Source organism: Anabrus simplex, chromosome 3, assembly GCF_040414725.1.
Source record: "Anabrus simplex isolate iqAnaSimp1 chromosome 3, ASM4041472v1, whole genome shotgun sequence".
Taxonomy (NCBI): domain Eukaryota; kingdom Metazoa; phylum Arthropoda; class Insecta; order Orthoptera; family Tettigoniidae; genus Anabrus; species Anabrus simplex.
Window position 1 is genome coordinate 460587339 of NC_090267.1, and position 21501 is coordinate 460608839.

At 39.6% G+C, this 21501-nt stretch overlaps 1 long non-coding RNA gene across 1 annotated transcript in view; it reads right to left on the reverse strand.

Annotated features, from left to right (window-relative positions):
• Nucleotides 1-14673, reverse strand: part of LOC137499042 (uncharacterized) — an 88433-nt gene extending 73760 nt beyond the window's left edge. Inside the window, exon 1 of the long non-coding RNA XR_011017987.1 lies at nt 14515-14673. This is a non-coding gene — a long non-coding RNA (uncharacterized lncRNA). The remainder of the gene's footprint in view (nt 1-14514) is intronic.
• Between the last annotated feature and the right edge of the window lie 6828 nt (nt 14674-21501).

Sequence of the window (21501 nt, forward strand, 5' to 3'; positions counted from 1 at the left end):
CTTCGATTCGGAATGTGTAAAGTGTTTTCGAGTCAGCCTTTCTTGATTCATACGTAGGAGATGCCCATAAAATAGTATTCGTATTTTCTTCGACTCTAAATTCCCTCGGTATCTTTGTATAACTCTTTGTTAGGTCTAAATCTTCGTTGTCCACCAACATATGTAGGTCCCAGAATCTTCCTTAAGATCCTCCTTTTTTTTTCTCCAGTTCTATCTCGGTATACTGATAAATAATTTGAAAAAAATATTTTGATACCTTGATACATTTCATACCTTTTATTAGTTTCTAAATGTAGCCAATCAGATCGCTTCGCGAACAAATTCAAGAGAGCTTTACTAGGTGGTGTTGCTAAATCTGTACGTGGCTTAAAACCGGCGTGAGTCCGTCCCTGCGGTATAGGGGCAACGCGTCCGCCTGTCAACCGGCGGCCCCGCGTTCGATTCCCGGCTGCGTCAGGGGTTTTTAACTGTAAATGATTAATATCCCTGGTCTGGGACTGGGTTTTTCTGTCTTCCTTAACGATCATTTCTTCACATTCAACACTCTACACTTCCTCCATTCCAAATACACGCAGGTTCATATCACATGGTGCAAGTAGGGGCAAAAGATCTCTATAGGTCGACGCCCCAAACAAATAGCATTTTTTTAAAGCCCGGCGTGAGATCCACGCCGAGAAATCAGAATCAAACACAAAGACACCGTAGCTTTCAGCCGGTGTCAGCGTAGCGCGATCCTGTCAGCTCGGAGGTCCATATTTCAATCCCTGCCTGGACGAGATCTTTCCTCTCCGATTGGTGCTATCAAGCCAGTGTTAAGTCAGTTTCAGATTTAGCAACACCGCCTCATAAAGTCCCATTTAATTCGCCCTGCAGCGACCTGTTTGGCTAACTTCAGCAGCTGATAAATTGACAAAGATATCGAATTACGTTCTTAAAATTATTTATCGATACGACCAACATTCTAACGCTCATATACTCTGTTCACGTTCTTTCCGACCACCCTGTATGTATCTCAGTCATGGCCATCCATCAGTACTTCACATCACAGCCTGCAGGGTGTTATGTAACATTGCGCCACACATTTAGTGTAACTGATTTCAGATAAACTACAAACATATTTATATCAAAATGTACGTTCCTGTAATAAAACTATATTTCAAATGGCTAAATATGGCAGTACCGATACCACTCCCCTTATGCTGTCAGGTAAAAATAATTTTAGCTTCATTTTTCTCAGGAATTATAAGACCTAAGGCCATCAGCGCACTTCTGTAATTGCCTAAGAGCTGCAAGGAAGACTTGCAAAAAGGCTTTTTTCTTTACTTTTTTCAGAAAAAGTATGAGGAGAAAAATTATTTTATTTTCTTCTTTCTTAACCTGTATATTGTCCAGGGTTGGCCTTTCCCTCGGACTTAGCGAGGCATCCCACCTCTACCGCCTCAAGGGCAGTGTCCTGGAGCTTCAGACATCGGATCGGGGGATACAACTGGGGAGAATGATCAGTACCTCGCCCAGGTGGCCTCACCTGCTATACTGAACAGGGGCCTTGGTGGGGGATGGGTAGATTGGAAGGGATAGACAAGGAAGAGGAAAGGAAGCGGCCGTGGCCTTAAGTTAGGTACCATCCCGGCATTTGCCTGGAGGCGAAGTGGGAAACCACGGAAAACCACTTCCCGGATGGCTGAGGTGGGAATCGAACCTAACTCTACTCAGTTGACCTCCCGAGGCTGAGTGGACCCCGTTCCAGCCCTCGTACCACTTTTCACATTTCGTGGCAGAGCCGGGAATCGAACCCGGGCCTCCGGGGGTGGCAGCTAATCACACTAACCACTACACCACAGAGGCGGACTTACTTTATTTTAAGAGCCCATTTTCTTAGGGTCTAGGATCTCCAGGTCATCTAAGGGTACTTTTATGCTGCAGCATAAACGTACCCTAACTTGTAATTCATCGAGAGGTATTCGCTGGCATACAGGCACACTGATTTTACTACAGTGTTGTAATGCCTTATTTTAGCTTTTCATGGGATGCATATCTTGTTGTAGTTGTTTTTAGTTAGTCTATAAACTCTCTCCAGGGCCGGCCTGGCCGAGGCGGTAATGGCATGCTTGGTTCGCCCGGAAGGATGTGGGTTCGAATCCCCGTCAGGAAGTCATAAAATTTAAGAAACGAGATTTCCACTTCCGGAGGTGAACATGACCCTGAGGTTCACTCAGCCTACACCAAAAATGTTTACCAGGTTAATTCCTGGGGGAAAAAGCGATCGGGCGTAGAACTTAACCACTCTACCCCAACAAGTGCCGAGGTTACGAATAGTGGCAGCCTTTACCTTCCACCCCTCCAAAAGCCTTCATGGCCTGTACGGAGAAGACTTTGCTTTGCTTTGCTATAAGCTCTCTCCATTTTTGAGATAAGATCGTCTACATCAGCTTTCTCTAGTCCGTTCCCTTGTATGATTTCACCGAGATATTCGAACTTTTCAACCCTCTGAATCTATCCAATCTCTGTTTCAAAGAATTGTGGTCCATGTTTGTCGTTTATTACGAACTTGGTCTTCCCATTCGAGATCCTAAGTCCCGTCTTGATAACGATCTTTAATATTATTATTATTATTATTATTATTATTATTATTATTATTATTATTGTTTTTGTTTCTTTATGCCCATCCATAGAGTGCGTTGGATCTTCTTCATTGGCTTGATAACTTTCGTCTTCCTATTCTTCCAAAATCTCTTCACGAGCTCACTGCGTTGCCTCTTCCGTTCTTCTGGCCACTTTGTAGCAGTCCTGCTGTTAGTTTTGACCACATATCTGTGTTTATTTACTGCGGTCCTGAAGACTTCGCGATTTCACATGATTTCTTTCCAGATGTTCAACTCATTCAGGTTCCCTCTTGTTCCCTCCAGCCAATTTATTATCCTCTTTTGGAAGTTATTTAATTAAATCTTCTTGTGAGTGTTTGTTTTCCGTACTAAGTATAACTGTACAAATAAATTTCCAACGTCTCTTCCGAACAGTGTCGATGAATCTATATGTGTAACTATAGAAGTCTGCAGTCAGCCTTTTGATCCAAAATCTATTTTCTTGTATGGACCCGAAAATGTTTCCTAAGAATATCCGCAATTTTAGAATGACCTAAAGATCGTGTTTTTGATGCTTTCGGCATGACAACTGTTTTTAATACTTCAATTTAGCATCACGTGACCTTACTCGATTATTCGTGTGCTCCCTGTTAGTCTAAATGCCCTCTGAATTTTTGAGCCCTCTCTGTATTGGCTAAATTGTCTAATCCCGAGGGAACTATTATTATTATTATTATTATTATTATTATTATTATTATTATTATTATTATTATTATGTCCGACTCGTTGGCTGAATGGTTAGCGTACTGGCCTTCGGTTCAGAGGGTCCCGGGTTCGATTCCCGGCCGGGTCGAGGATTTTAACCTTCATTGCTTAATTCCAGTGGCCCGGGGGCTGGGTGTTTGTGCTGTCCCCAACATCCCTGCAACTTACACACCACATATAACACTATCTTCCACCACAATAACACGCAGTTACCTACACATGGCAGATGCCTCCCACCCTCATCGGAGGGTCTGCCTTACAAGGGCTGCACTCGGCTAAAAATAGCCACACGAAATTATTATTATTATTATTATTATTATTATTATTATTATTATTATTATTATTATTATTATTATTATTATTATTATTGTTACCGCGTTTTGGTGGTAGGTAGAGGTGTAAGAAGGTGCGGGCGTGAATGGGTCTCAAACTACGGAATCAAAGTTAATGTAAAATTTAACAAGGTTATATTTTCTTTTCAATATTAAGTAATAACAAAGAACAGGTACTTAGTAGCCGAAACACAATTTGAAATGTACAATTACAGGGGTTACAGAGTTTGGGCTTCGAGCCCTGAGTTCACAATTCTTGAGCAACTAGCCCAACTTTCCGATATACAAATTTTAACAAAGGGGCAGAAGACCCCAATCAAACCCTGGAGCACTTGCTCCAAATTACACAGTAAAGCCTCCTCGAGGCACACAACACTCCGTTTCCAAAAGAGCCACTCGCTCTTTAATTTAAGCCTCTCCCAGGCCACACCAAACTCCACCTTCAAGTTGTCCTCAACGGACATAAACACAGGGGTAAAATACCCAATCTACTGAGGTCTATTAAATGAAAAGCAGGTTAATTAAATGACCTCTAAAACAATTTGACAGGAGGCGAGCTTGCACTCCTAATACACTTTGATTTTAAGACCTACTTTGGCTCTTAGGCCACTGATGCAAGGGCTAATCCCATACTACAGAGGTGACTTAGAAAAGAACAATTTGTTTTACGTTATCGAAGAATAGGTTGAGAAAAATAAGTTCACCTCAAAACAATATGAGTGGGAGCTCGAGAGGGTTAGCACTCTCTATCCCAGAATGTAGCTTTACAAGAGAATAGAGGAAAAGAGTAGTTACATTTTAGGAAAAGGTTACATGGTAGAACGCTTCGCACCCGCCCCGAGAGTTAAACTGCTGAGCAAGAAAAGAATGAATTTATTAATCGGCCATTACTTATTGTTGACCGCTGCCGAAGAAAGAGGCGCTTCCCGCCTCCTGCTAAGTACTTAATACACTGAAAGATGGAACAGAAGTGGCCCGGAGACCCTAAAATCAGCAGTTTATATCCTCTCGCGGATGGTTCTAGGCGTTAGGGGAATGAAAACACCCTCCCTCAACGTTTTTATTGGATAGGACCCCGCAACAGATTCAAGTTGGGGGAAGATACCCCTGATTGGTCAGAAATTAATTAAAGAAATTCGGGATTGGTTCAATACAAAACAAGGGGAAAAGAGAGGGGTATACAGCCAACTTAAACAATGACAGAAAGAAATTTAACAAAGAACAAACTCTTGAAATTAAATTTTCTCCAAAAAAATAGTTCTTTGACTCCTCACTAGGTTGCACTATTGTTGATCTTCAGTAGTGTCCTCTAGAAGAGAAAGTTCACACTTCTTACTTCAAGTGAAACAAAACCACATCAAAAATGACACAGTTCAAAAACTCAAAATTTTCCACGTGGTGACATCTTCTGAGAAAGTAGAGAATTAATAGCGTAGATAAAGTTCAGAGTTCCTCCAGCAGAGGAGTTTCAACTGGCGCACATTTTAAATTAGCGGAGTGGAGGTGTACCGCCCGGTACAATTATTATTATTATTATTATTATTGCACCATCCTGCGGGAAATAATTTTCTTGCACCATCATGGGCGACCTATCAAATGCTCCGGCTAATTACCCCTCCTCCGACTATCATCCTTTCGGATCAGTAGAATGGATCAATGCATTTATGAAAACGATGCTTAGTGTCGGTAGCTATACTTGCTTCTATTAATCAGTGAATAAACCAGTGACCGCGCCATAAAAAAATTAAGTAACGCCGCAATCTTCATTTCACATATCACATTTGTCATCGAAATAGTTTCCAAATTGCCACGCGACACCTCTCAGGGATTACTAAAATGCATCTGTAAATAGTATTTTTAACGTGAGGTCAACTGTGAACCTGCATTTCGTTCTAATAATTTACCAGCAATACCATCCATCCGTCGGAATCGATGTTAAGTTGTTCATGTCCATTCATTCAAGAGATTAAAAAAATATATTTTTTTAATTAATTCAAAATCATCTTATCTGCTATAATCATATCAGCCTATTTTCAATAATAACCTCTTAATTGTATAAATCTACAATTTTATTCATGATTCTAGAATCATGAAAGAAAATATGATAACAGTCATTTACATCAATCACCTTTCTCTTCTTTTTGTTGAAAAATATAAACCTAAACAATCTACGATCAGATTCAATTAATCCTCTTGCTAAATACTTGTTATCCGCAACATAAAAACAAAGAAAAATTCTCATAATCACTTAAGTCGTAGGTACCAGTCATATTTGATGAGAATGTAGTCAGATATTTTTTGAAATTAAATATCTCATATTAAAAATGACAATGAATTGATAAGCAGATCAGTTAACATTGGTTAAAAAAGTCAAAGTCCTTAAGCCTTAGAAAATGCAAAGTAAATATGCTTGTTTTTTATGCTTATTTTCGTTGATATTGAATTCATATTTTGTCACTAAACAAAATGCGTATCTTCCAAAATTGCAACATCAGCAGTTGCAAGTAATTTCCATATATAATAGCTCAAAATGGCTATTTCGAACATATATCGATCATTAAATGAAAAATATTGGTCAGTTTGACCATGTCATTTGGTAAAAATAATCATATTACATCCTAAAATTAAATGTAGGTATCATATAATGATCAGTTATTATCGTAATTCTATCAGAAATTATATCTATCATGATTTATGGTTGCACCTATGTCCAATCAAGTGCCATAAAATTCGTAGGAATATATTTAGTAACATTATTTATTTAATTGTGGTAGAGATTTAAATTATGAAGTCGCTTTATCCATTAAAATATACCCTTGAGACCAAACATCAAATAACATTCATTTCAACGTTGACATATTCTCCAAGAAGACAACAAGTTTACCCTTATTTATTCCTTATTTGGAGATTCTAATCTAAAGACAGTTGACTATTACCAATATACGAATTCTGCGACGTGTTTCATTGTATACATGTATCCTTAACCAACATATCTTGCATTACCATTTTAAAATCATGCCGCATACGTTAAATGTTATTAATGGTTAGTAACACATCGTATTTACTACCACAGATTCATACGTATACCTATCTCTCCATATATCAACATTAAACATTATAAAATCGCGTCATTCATGACCATAAATATATCTCAACGAATAATTGTACGTATAACCTCCTCAACACGTCGTTCAAGACTTTACTCTCCTACATAAACATTAATCACTTCCATCTAGGCGGCAAATCATCTCAACATATCGTTAATTTACTACAGCGGTGCATTTCTGGGTTAAATTTCACTTGTAATATACATGATCACGTTATTCTGTAAAAGAAACACATGTATAAACAAAATAAGTTAATATTTACTCACATGTAGTCGCAGCGTAATAGTAACCAAGTCTAAACAACTCAGAAATTAATTATCTTCTTTAAAACGTTACGTCTGAAATATATCACATTGAGTACGTCGTTTTATTTCCATAATGGTTGAAAACATCATTTGAAATCTCTCCTTGTTTAACTTTAAGCATTCCTACATCATGACATTGATTATATACATTTGAAAAATACCTACTTCCGTGATGATAAATCCACTAGGATAATCTCATTGCGAAGACAGTATCGACTGAGATTTCATCATGAAGAACTTTGTAACAAGCTACACACCAATGTTTACTGCAAGTATTTATATACTACGTCTACGATACATAAATTTCAAGAATATAAAATAATTCTTTGGACTGAACTTGCAACTGCCGACGTTAAATGACTGGGTTAGGCTCCGATGTTGTCATCTTAGGGCTGCGTAGATAGCCTCCAACATCCGTTACGTCATCATCAGGCGGTATATTCCAGACTTGGGCTAGAAGGAACAGCTGGGCGGTCTACATTGGAAAGTCAGCCCCATCTCCGTCTTAGCCTCTCATGTTGTAGCAGTTAGTCACATGTGAAAGAAACATTTCCAGCATCGTCATTAATGTCACGAACATAGCCTTCAAAATATACTACATAGAAGCTAGATTATGGTTTTTTCGTAACAGACTTTAACAAGTAAGTTATCGAATTAGCTCTTATTTTTTCATTCAGACATTCAGCATATGAGAGGTCTAATTTGTTTTGGTATTTCGCGACGACCTACAGTTTGTATTCCGACTACTGTCCAAATATTACTCAATTTCTTCTGCTTATCCGCCTCGATATTAGGTTGGATATCGGCGTAACTTTTAAAAAAATGTTCAATGTGCTGGATCTTTAGCTCTTTCTCTGTATATATCTCCCTTCTTCTTCCCGCGAAGACTATTTTCTTCGTGGATGAACTTGCTTCGAAGTTTTTTGCGTAAATTTTTTTATTGTTCACTCACGTTTTTAACAATTTTAAAAACTTTCTATTATTTTTTATCACGGCCGCATGGCTCCTTTATGCTTTATGATTTATACTTGATTCGCCAGATGAACATCTTTGCCGTCACATTCATGGCCTCCTTGATTTTATGCGTCCGTATTTTATATATATTATGAAATCACGGCCTATTTAACTTAATACATTCGTTCTTTTTAGATGTATGGCTCAATTACATAATCTCTGTGATCTCATTACCGTGTATGGCAAATTTTAACGCCGTATGACATAATTTATTCCGTTATCAGGACGATGAAAACGGTACATTATTATTATTACTAGTTCTACTTCCCACCAACTACATTTGCGTTCTTCGGAGCTGCCGAGGGGCCGGAATTGTTCTCACCAGAGTTCTTTTACGCGCCCATGGATCTATCCGCACGAAGCTGTTGTATTTTTTGCTACTTGCTTTACGTCGCACCGACACAAATATGGCTTATGGCGACGATGGGATAGTAAAGGCCTAGGAAGTGGAAGGAAGCGGCCGTGGCCTTAATTAAGGTACAGTCCCCGCATTTGCCTGGTGTGAAAATCGGAGGCCACGGAAAACTATCTTCAGGGCTGCCGACAGTGGGGCTCGAAGCTGTTGTATTTGAGCCCTTTCAAATGATATCGGACTATGTCCGGATCAAATCTACCAAATTGGGCTCAGATATCCAACTGTCTACCAATAAAGCCTCTCATCCCGCCTCCGTAGCATAACCTACCGTACTTGGAGATCCGGGTTCGACTTCCGGTACTGTCAAAAATTAAAGAGTGACAGGAGGGTTGGTATTATGTGACAAAAATACATTGGCGGTGCAGCTGAATAGAGCTACTCCCGCCTGGAAGTCAGAATCGTTAAGGTAAGACACGACACCGCAGTTAGCTGGTTCGATTCCCGAAGGTGGAAAATATATCACCATCAGAATTTTAGCTATACGGGAGAGGTGGTGGTATATAATTTTTAACAGTAAATCACACACCAAAAGCTTGGATTCCGTTCCAATCCCGTCCGCAGTGATATAGATTTAAAGGATGTGACGCTGCATGCCGTAAGAGGCTACTAAGAGGTGTACAGCCAAAGAATCTGTTCTCATTATATCGTTTTCTAAGCCTAAACCCACATCCATGATTTCGAGCTGTGTAGCGGATATTTATTTTTACAATTAGCTTTATGTCGCTCCTACACATATAGCGACGATGGGATGGCAAAGAGCTACATTGAGAAAGGAGCGACCGTGAACTTAATTAAGGTACAGTCAAAGCATTTTCTTGGTGTAAAAGTGGGGAAACTAAATGATCATCTTCAGGGGTGTCGACAGCGGGGTTCGAACCCGAATGCAAGCCCTAGTAGCACGTTCTATTTTTATTCGGTGTTCTTTGCCATCGCAGCAACATTCGAGTTCTACAGGAAAGTTTTGATATAAAAAATAGATTAATCCGAATTATTAGCGTACTAGTGTATTGTTCCAAAAGCAAATAGTCATCCAATAAGCGAAAACAAATTTCATTCCTGTAAGAGTTTGTGGGTTACTGTAGTCACGTCCTAGTTCGTGAACCATGGGCAACGGCTGAGTGGCCTAGTAAGTGGTCCTGAGAGTCGGGATACCAGTTGCTATGGAATGGGAGTGGGCATCTCGGCCATATTCTGAGTCATGGCTCTCCTTGTGCTCAGGCGGCAAGGACTATACAATTCACCGGTAGTCCATAACCCGTTAGAGGAGAGATCCTCACTTGGACTATGTGCAAGTAGGGTAGCATCCTGCTTCATGAATTTACCGAGCTCAGAACATGTTAAGCAAGCCTCGGACCTATGGGAGTAACGGAGTCCCACTCCCATTTGACAGGCGAGGGACTCCTTGGAAACAACTTGGCGAACGAAATGGAATTCGATGGGCAGCTATCAATATTAATGGGGCTTGTGGAAGAAAGAAGGTAGAACTGGCTGAGTCAGCAAAGAAGATGCATCTGGATGTGCTAGGAGTAAGTGATATTCGGGTAAGGGGAGATAATGAGGAAGAGATAGGAGATTATAAAGTGTACTTGACGGGTGTTAGACAGGGAAGGGCAGAGTCTGAGGTCGGGCTCTTTATCAGGAATACCATTGCACGCAACATAGTTTCCGTTAGGCACGTAAATGAGCGAATGATGTGGGTAGATTTGTCAGTTGGAGGAATTAGGACAAGAATTGTGTCCATGTATTCACCATGTGAGGGTGCAGATGAGGATTAAGTTGACAAGTTTTATGAAGCATTGAGTGACATCGTGGTCAGGGTCAACAGCAAGGATAGAATAGTGCTAATGGGCGATTTCAATGCGAGAGTTGGGAATAGAATTGAAGGATACAAAAGGGTGATTGGTAAATGTGGGGAAGATATGGAAGCCAATTGGAATGGGAAGCGTTTGCTGGACTTTTGTGCTAGTATGGGTTTAGCTGTTACGAATACATTCTTCAAGCATAAGACTATTCACCGCTACACATGGGAGGCTAGAGGTACCAGATCCATAATAGACTGTATCTTAACCGACTTCGAATTCAGGAAATCTGTTAGAAATGTACGAGTTTTTCGGGGATTTTTCGATGATACAGACCACTATCTGATCTGTATCTCTAGGCCTGGGGTAGAGAAAGTGAAATCTGTCTGCAAACGAATAAGGGTAGAAAATCTCCAGGACGAGGAAATTAGACAGAACTACATGGATATGATTAGTGAGAAGTTTCGAACAGTAGACAATAAGGAGGTTCGGGATATAGAAAGTGAATGGGTGGCATACAGGGATGCTCTAGTAGAAACAGGGAATGCCTCTGAACAACTGTGTGTGAAGATGGGAAAAGGCGAACATCTTGGTGGAATGATGAAGTGAGAGCAGCCTGTAAACGTAAAAAGAAGGGTTATCAGAAATGGCTGCAAACAAGGGCCGAGGCAGATAGGAATTTCTACGTAGATGAAAGAAACAGAGCAAAACAAATAGTTGCTGTATCCAGAAAGAAGTCTTGGGAAGATTTTGGTAATAACCTGGAAAGGCTAGGTCAAGCAGCAGGGAAACCTTTCTGCACAGTAATAAAGAATCTTAGGAAGGGAGGGAGAAAGGAAACGAACAGTGTTCTGAGTAATTCAGGTGAACTCATTATAGATCCCAGGGAATCATTGGAGAGGTGGAGGGAATATTTTGAACATCTTCTCAATGTAAAAGGAAATCATCCTGGTGGTGTTGCAAACAGCCAATCTCATGGGGAGGAGAAAAATGATGTTGGTGAAATTATGCTTGAGGAAGTGGAAAGGATGGTAAATAAACTCCATTGTCATAAGGCAGCAGGAATAGATGAAATTAGACCTGAAATGGTGAAGTATAGTGAGAAGGCAGGGATGAAATTGCTTCATAGAGTAGTAAAATTAGCGTGGAGTGTTGGTAAGGTACCTTCAGATTGGACAAAAGCAGTAATTGCACCTATCTATAAGCAAGGGAACAGGAAGGATTGCAACAACTATCGAGGTATTTCATTGATTAGTATACCAGGCAAAGTATTCACTGGCATCTTGGAAGGGAGGGTGCGGTCAGTCGTTGAGAGGAAGTTGGATGAAAACCAATGCAGTTTCAGACCACAGAGAGGCTGTCAGGATAAGATTTTCAGTATGCGCCAGGTAACTGAAAAATGCAACGAGAGGAATAGGCAGTTGTGTTTATGTTTCGTAGATCTAGAGAAAGCATATGACAGGGTACCGAGGGAAAAGATGTTTACTATACGGGGGGACTATGGAATTAAAAGTAGATTATTAAAATCAATCAAAGGCATTTATGTTGACAATTGGTCTTCAGTGAGAATTGATGGTAGAATGAGTTCTTGGGTCAGGGTACTTACAGGGGTTAGACAAGGCTGTTATCTTTCACCTTTGCTGTTCGTAGTTTTCATGGATCATCTGCTGTGAGGTATAAAATGGCAGGGAGGGATTCAGTTAGGTGGAAATGTAGTAAGCAGTTTGGCCTATGCTGACGACTTGGTCTTAATGGCAGATTGTGCCGAAAGCCTGCAGTCTAATATTTGGAACTTGAAAATACATGCAATGAGTATGGTATGAAAATTAGCCTCTCGAAGACTAAATTAATGTCAGTATGTAAGAAACTCAACAAAATTGAATGTCAGATTGGTGATACAAAGCTAGAACAGATCGATAATTTCAAGTATTTAGGTTGTGTGTTCTCCCAGGATGGTAATATAGTAAGTGATATTGAATCAAGTTGTAGTAAAGCTAATGCAGTGATCTCGCAGTTGCTATCAGCAGTATTCTGTAAGAAGGAAGTCAGCTGCCAGACAAAACTATCTTTACATCGGTCTGTTTTCAGACCAACTTTGCTTTACGGGGGCGAAAGCTGGGTGGACTCAGGATATCTTATTCATAAGTTAGAAGTAACAGACATGAAAGTAGCAAGAATGATCGCTGGTACAAACAGGTGGTAACAATGGCAGGAGGGTAATAGGAATGAGGAGATAAATGCTAATTTAGGAATAAACTCGATGGATGAAGCTGTACGCATAAACCGGCTTCGGTGGTGGGGTCATGTGAGGCGAATGGAGGAGGATAGGTTACCTAGGAGAATAATGGACTCTGCTATGGAGGGTAAGAGAACTAGAGGGATACCAAGACGACAATGGTTAGACTCGGTTTCTAACGATTTAAAGATAAGAGGTATAGAACTGAATGAGGCCACAACACTAGTTGGAAATCGAGGATTGTGGCGACGTTTAGTAAATTCTCAGAGGCTTGCAGACTGAACGCTGAAAGGCATAACAGTCTATAATGTTAATATTTGTATGTATGAAAGAGTTCGTAGAGTGAGAAATGTCAGAAAAACTCCTTCGAGTCGTATGTGTGCATGTTGTGTTAAAATTGAAACGCGATCAGCGGTCAAAAAATAACATTGGAACGTGGTCATTAGACAATTAAAACTTAATTACAATTTACTAGTGATATAAATCTTCGATTATATCTCTCTCTGAAAACTTTCGTTCACAAAAGCCGTTAGTTTTTAAGGGAGAAATTAAATTATCTACTACGACAGTAAGACTTGAATTTGTGTTGACTCCGAAACTGTCTGATACTGGTCTTTCTTTACTGACACCCATGGGCAGCCTGTGTCTGGATGTCTGGTGAAGATGAAGATGATGATGATGATGATGATGATGATGATAGTGATGATGATGGTGATTATGATGATGATGAAGGGAGAGGGTGAAACACGGTGTTGGTATGAAGACTACTTCTGTCGAGTGATACCAAGGGGTTTGCTCAAGGCTTAAGGTCATCGTCCAACGGTCAGCGTCATTTGCCCCCACTCCATATGAAAACTGCAGAAAAGTTACGAATTGAAGCCAGGATTTTGGTACGTTATCTAGATATTAGAAATGTAGCCTAAAACCACCACCTCATTCACGTTGCCGGCCAACACGCTGCTGGTGAATTTTTAAATTTGTAATTATGTGTACATGAATTTTTAATTTCTGTAATTAGTTTCATTACTATAGTCAATAAATTCATGTACTGGCACTTACAGTATGGGCAGCATGGCGTACACTCATGTACTACATTCAGTAACTTATTGGACTGGTGCCTACAGTGTAGGCAACACAGTGTACATCTCTGTACGTACTACAGTCAATAAGTTCGTGTACTGGTATCTACAGTGTAGGCAGCACGGCGTATACTCATGTAGTACATTCAGTAACTTATTGGGCTGCCGCCTACAGTGTAGGCAACGCAGTGTACATCTATGTACGTACTACAGTCAATAAGTTCGTGTACTGGTATCTACAGTGTAGGCAGCACGGCGTATACTCATGTAGTACATTCAGTAACTTATTGGGCTGCCGCCTACAGTGTAGGCAACGCAGTGTACATCTATGTACGTACTACAGTCAATAAGTTCGTGTACTGGTATCTACAGTGTAGGCAGCACGGCGTATACTCATGTACTACATTCAGTAACTTATTGGGCTGCCACCTACAGTGTAGGAAACGCAGTGTACACCTACGTTCATAAAAAATATGTTTGTGGACTGGCGCTGACAGTTCAAGGATCACATAGTCCTTTGACCTGCCTTTTCTCGCCTTTTTTCCCGTCGTGATGATCCGGCTGATTTCAACTTCATCATCTCAAACACTTCGCTAGCAGATGTGCCTAATTTTTGGCAGAATTTGCAATTTGCCCGTTGCTCAAACTACGACATCCTAAAGTACCACCCCTGACAGTCAACTACCCTTCACAACACAGACCGTAGTTCTGTTTTTACTGTAAACACGCAACTGCCCCTTGCAGTGACTAGTGACGGCACCATCCTGTGGTGCAAACTCTCCGCTAGAGTGCACCACAGGGACACTAGACGGCCAGCCCATCAACTTCATGATTCTACTATGCATAAAACATTCTTACGCCAACTGTGTTAAACACTTACATGAGATTGTGCCATATTCTGGGAATCCTCGAACTTCATTATTGGCACCAAAATTTCTTCAATATTAGTTTCTATTTCTCCTGTAACAGTACAATAAAAGTTTTTACTTGTCAATATCATTCTTATGATAATATGCAAATGTATGCACTACAAATAACACTACTGTACTTCAAATATGATTATAAATTTAACATAGGTTTTGATACATTTACAGTTTTTAAAAACTAATCTGTTCATAAATCTAAAGTTATTTACATACCTGTTATTTCGAGAACTTTATAAAAAAATAATTACCGAAGTTAACATTCTTTAATGGACATCTTCGTTAATTTACGCTGGTATATTCCTCCTTCTGCACGGTATCCTGCTCACCCTGTCATCGGCATTTTCTTTCATTACCTTCCTTTTCGTGTTTTCGTATAGCTGTCTTGGTTGCTTAATTGGACGTTCGTTAACCTCGGTATGCACGTTAAATTTACGACAAATATTCTGCCAAGCCTCACTTTTGGCATTCAGCACAGATTCATTGAGATGATCATTTTCGTATAATAAGCAAATGTATAGAAATAATATCCAAAAGAAGACTACTCTCGAAAGAAGAGAAATTTGCTAGCTGCTTTACGTCGCACCGACACAGATAGGTCTTATGGCGACGATGGATAGGAAAGCCCTAGGAATTGGAAGAAAGCGGCCTTGACCTTAATTAAGGTACAGCCCCACCATTTGCCTTGTGTGTAAATGGGAAAGCAGGGAAGTTACATTCAGGGCTGCCGAGAGTGAGATACGAACCCACTATCTCCCGAATGCAAGCTCACAGCCGCGCTCCTTTACACGCACGGCCGACTCGCCCGGTAAGAGAAATTTGAAACATGCAATCCAATATTCTTGACTTTTCCACATTGTATTGGACTATTCCCTTAATGTTGACTTAACGTGCCTTGATTTACAGATGTACTCAAACAACAGCAAAACAGAGCGCGCTCAATAACTGTACAGTTCTGCCACTACCTTCTAGATTTGCACTGAACGTAACTCTTGTGAGAGATAACTTTTTTTCCTAGAAACGTTTGGATAAATTCAAGAAACTTAACATGTTTTATTTTTAAGGCCGTGTAAACAATCAGATTGTTAGTGTTCTTTAAACTGAGAGTGAATAAACTGGGCCTAAGTCTGTTAACATATTGAAAACGAGGAGCATAAAATACCATTCCCTCAAGTGCCAAACGATATTTTGTCGGAAAAAAATATATTGCGAACACTGTTGAAGGCATTTCTTTAAAAAAATCCAGAGCAATGGAGACATGATTTGTTATTGTTACACATGAAAATGTAAAAATATTAAGGAAATGATTTAAGATCTTCATGTACAAAAATTGCAAAATAATCTTGTAACAGTATTTTAAATACATGTTGTTCTTTCAAAAAATTATTATTATTATTATTATTATTATTATTATTATTATTATTATTATTATTTCCTGCCCTGATTTCCGTTCTATTGTGTTCCTAGCCTTCTAATCCGAACGGTTTTCTTTCTTATACGCAGCCTTGAGGCGAGTGTTTGATTCGTTGTGAACACCTGTAAACGGGACCGTCTCAAGCAATACTAACTCACAAAGGCTGACAACACTCGACACGGCCCCTCATAGGTGTCTACATCGAGTCAAACACTTGCCTCAAGGCTGCGTATCAGAAAGGAAAAAATAAACCCCTTCAGATTAGAAGGCTAGGGACACACTGGGCGAAATCCAGTAATACTGAAGAACAGATTCCCAAAACGGGGGCATAAGAAGTCTGAAGTTGTTTGTATTTATTGTATAAATGTATATGTTGTAATTATTTCTGTTGTAAATATTTGTACATATATGTACCTGTAGTTTCATAATCAAGAGTGTGAATACTTGCTTAGGCCGAGTCAGCCCATTATGTTACCGGCACAAGCCGAGCCTTCCTAAATTGATACAAATAATAATAATAATAATAATAATAATAATAATAATAATAATAATAATAATAATAATAATCATAATAATAATAATAATAATAAAATCACAAAAATCCAACATCATAATAATAATAATAATAATATTTCGAAAAACAATATGTATAAAATACTGTTACAATCTAAGTCCAGGATAGTTATGGTGTACTTAGATTCACACGTTTATTCCCATCTCCTGCTCTATTCTGTTCTTCTATTCACCGAGCTCGATAGCTGCAGTCGCTTAATTGCGGCCAGTATCCAGTAATCGGGAGATAGTGGGTTCGAGCCCCACTGTCGGCAGCCCTGAAGATGGTTTTCCGTGGTTTCCCATTTTCACACCAGGCAAATGCCGGGGCTGTACCTTAATTAAGGCCACGGCCGCTTCCTTCCAATTCCCAGGCCTTTCCTATCCGATCGTCGCCGTAAGACATATCTGTGTCGGTGCGACGTAAAGCAAATTGAAAAAAAAAACTTCTATTCAATCAGTATTTCGTTGAACTTTATTCTTTACTTATTTCTCCTACCACTATTGGTCTCTGATTCTCGTCTGATAACTTTGCAGTTTTATTCATAACGCACAAACGATGGATCAAGAAACATCCTAATTGGAGCTAATATGGTACTGTCACCACCCACAGGGATGGCTTGCACATAGTGAGCCATCTAGTGACGACCTACAGTATCACTTGCTACAGACCAACGGTAAAGCATTCTTAAATTCAAAACTTCATTGATCGGGAAGTCTTGCTCGTAAAGATGTGGAAGCAATGTTCTCTGCGGAACGTAAAGAATTCTATCTTGTTTTCTGATACGGCAAAAGCACAAAAGCATACAATAATTGCGGGCCGTATGAAAGCATCAATCTAAATACAGGTTCGAACCCCACTGTCGGCAGCCCTGAAGATGGTTTTCCGTAGTTTCCCATTTTCACACCAGGCAAATGCTGGGGCTGTACCTTCATTAAGGCCACGGCCGCTTCCTTCTTACTCCTATCCCATCGTCACCATAAGACCTATCTGTGTCGGTGCGACGTAAAGGAACTAGCAATCTAAATAAAAACTACAGCACCGAGCCATCATACTATGGCCCGGATCATTCAATCTCAGTTAAAAGAACACTGTTTGTTAACATAGCGTTAAACATCTAGCAGCATGTTAAGATTCTTGCTTTTATCCAAACATTTCCTGGGAACTGTTAGCTAACACGATCAGTGGAAATCTAGAAGGCCGTGGCAGTACGATGCAGTTTGTGAGCACGCTCCGATGCGCTTTTGTTTTAATACAGCTGTAAACCAAGGTGCGGGAAGTCAACATTCATTCGAACTGTTTGTCTTGGCCGTGAATTTTCTGTTTCTCTCCCCAGTATGAAAGAAAAAACCGAGAATAGAATGCGTGGTTCAAATTTCTCTACTTTTGGAAGTTATTTCCAAGCATATAGCCAGTATTCACCCTGTGGCCTCTTTAACTGGCGCAACTGCCCTTCCGTTTTTAGAGACCGCACGGCTAACATTAACACATATTTGAGTCATTGAGAGTTTTTAATTAAATGTAAATACTGAAAAACTGTTCATTTAAATTATAAATATTCATTATTGTCAGCATAATAGCATCAATTACCTCCGAGTTCAAATGTTCGTCTTGACTATCACGTCATATCGTGCGTGACCAATATCTGGATTAGCATGGAACCACATGGGAACACTAGATTCCGCATGGCAATCCACAGCAACCGAGCGGTAAGCCCCCGTGTTACGTGATGAACGAGAAGCAGAACACGAGACGTTCAAAATTCTCTTACATCTTGTTCGTCATAATAACACTAAAATAGTTCAATTTTGCAGTCTGACATTATGTTAATGGACTGAGGGGAATAAACTGAAATTTGATCATATTAATTTTTACCTAGTATTTCCCGCCCGGCTAATCACTCCTACCACCCGGCTGGCGAAAATTTCAGGAGAGAACACCGTAAACCTATTAAAGAAAGTAAGAATACTAATGGATGCATGCTCAAAGCTAAAATTGACGCATGGCAGAAAATTTGTAGTGAATTCGATGTGCATACTGACGTCAGCTAACGTGCGATCAAGCAACTGAAACAACTGTATGAAAATCAGCTCTTCTGTTTCTAACTCTTTCTGGAAAGGGCCTATCATATTCGAAATATTCAAGATACAGAAGTTCTGCACCTAATGCACTTGTCATATTTTGAGCTAACAGAGAATTTCACTGCTTGAAACTGGGCATTTAAGTTAACTGATCCCCCTGTGGGTGGGGGCGGTAGAATAACACACACGGTATCCCCTGCCTGTCGTAAGAGGCGACTAAAAGGGGCCTCAGGGGCTCTGAACTTTGGAGTGTGGGTTGGCGACCACGAGGCCTTAAGCTGAGTCCTGGCATTGTTTCCACTTACTTGTGCCAGGCTCCTCACTTTCATCTATCCTATCCGACCTCTCTTGGCCAACTCTTGTTCTTTTCCGACCCCGACGCTATTAGGTTTGCGAGGGCTAGGGAGTCTTTCATTTTCACGCCCTTCGTGGCCCTTGTCTTCCTTTGGCCGATACCTTCATTTTTCGAAGTGTCGGTCCCTTTCAATTTTTTCTCTCTGATCAGTGTTATATAGAGGATGGTTGCCTAGTTGTACTTCCTCTTAAAACAATAATCACCACCACCACCTTAAGTTTACTGACAGTTTAACTGATTGTTTGTCTTAACCATTGTTGATTAAATAGTAATTTGGTAAAGTTCAGTGTTAAATTATTTTAACAGACATTTAAATGTTAACTGAGGTTGAATGAACAGGGCCTATAGGTTTAAAAATTTCTCGACAAATTACCACCAGAACTGAAAGAACTCCCATTAAACATGTTCATGTTAAAATTTAAGAAATGTTTAATCATGAATCCTTTTTCATTCTGTTCAGGAATATTTTTAATTTGATCATGTTTGTGTATAATATTACTACAACTGTGAGTATCTAGTTGTTGCATTTTATTTGTTCCTCCATCCACGTCTTTGTGTTCAACTTTGGCCTTTCTTGAAAACCCTGGTGGTCTTTTAGTTTCCTCCTGAGTGGGTTGCTTTCTTGTATACCTATAAGTGATCCCATCTCCAGTAGGTCCTTCTTCACCTACTGTACCCAACCCGGACATATCAGGGCATCAATTTAATCATTCGACTTCACAAATAAATATATAAATGGAGTTCCTGGATGAGAAACTTCGGAAATCACTTCCCGAACTCGAAGTCCCATCCTCCCTACTACGGCTAAAGCTCAGAAGCATACAGGTAATAGAATGTTCCGTAAAAGAAAATGGGGACTACATTCAATATAACGAAAGTAGGGTTTTCTATAACGTAAGAGGAATACATTAATATTATTAAATGAGAAGAGTTTTGTTCCCAATATTTACTAATAATTTTATTAAACTGATAGAACCACACGATGAAATACATGAGATAATGCCATTGAAAATGAAATGTCCTATGGCTTTTAGTGCCGGGATATCCCAGGACGGGTTCAGCTCGCCAGGTGCAGGTCTTTCTATTTGACTCCCGTAGGCGACCTGCGCGTCGTGATGAGGATGAAATGATGATGGAGACAACACATACACCCAGCCCCCGTGCCATTGGAATTAACCAATTAAGGTTAAAATCCCCGACCCAGCCGGGAATCGAACCCGGGACCCTCTGAACCGAAGGCCAATACGCTGACCGTTCAGCCAACGAGTCGGACATAATGCCATTTATTACACATAAAAATGAAATAATAACGAAGAAATCATTTGTATATAGTATGCCTCAAAGTCTTTGCCAGTTCATAAACTGTTTTGGCTATCGATTGGCATACTTCGAATAACCTTATTAGCGCGCACTAATATTATATACACTTTATACAGACGTAGGTGTTACTTATTTCTGAGGAATTATATTCGATGGTATCTATTATTTGAATGGATTTATTATAAGGTCGAGATGACACTATTTCCATTAAGTCATACTACTAGTTGTCTGTCATGGTTGTGAATTTAGGCAGATCAATCAGTACACTTTATCACCCATGAGATCACATCGTCGCATATGGAACACATGGTCTATTTGACCACATCAATTACATATTATACTGAATATATACACGTATTCTGGGTTGACCTGACCCTGTTATATTCAAAGCGGATCAACACAACGTTGGTTTTTACCTATCACCATAAACACTTAAGAACAACCGAAATACATAAAAACATTACATAGAGATATATTAAACACATTAGCAAAAACAATACACTTGAAGATATTGCCTAGTCAAGCCATATGGTATCGTTCTGATGTGGGTCGAACCCACGTTCTCCAGCTTCCAAGGTGCAAAAATCTGAAACTCCAATCACGAGCTAATTTAATAAAAAAATGGGGAGGAATACGTCCTTCACAGAATCATACAATTATCAACGCTTGTCATAATATTTCATTAGCATGGGATTGATATTGCAGTGATAAATGAAGGGGACTTACTAAAATTCTGAAGGCTTTTAGAAACGACTCCGTCCGCACATGGGGCCAGACAAATCCCTTTCATCATAAATATGTCTTTCTTGTTGTGGTCAGTGTTCTACCTTGCGGCCTCAAAGACACTTTCTATTTTCTTTCTTTCTTTCTTTCTTTCTTTCTTTCTTTCTTTCTTTCTTCTCATTTTTGGCTCGTTTCCAAGTATACATTTGTTTAAGGGCCACCAATTGTTATTTCATATTATTCCGACCATATACAGCCCAATTCAATACGTCGCGATAGCTATCATTATTCTAACTCTTTGACCTTTTGTCATCTCAAACATTTCACAAGTCTCATCTTCCCCATTGCCACGCTACTGCATCTCAAACCCACCTTATTTTTATGGAAGTTTCTATTCCCACAGGTCATTTAAGTAATACCATCTCACTCGCGTATCTATATAATTCACAATTTGCACCTCGGGCTTGAACATCTTCAATGATCATAATCTTAATTATT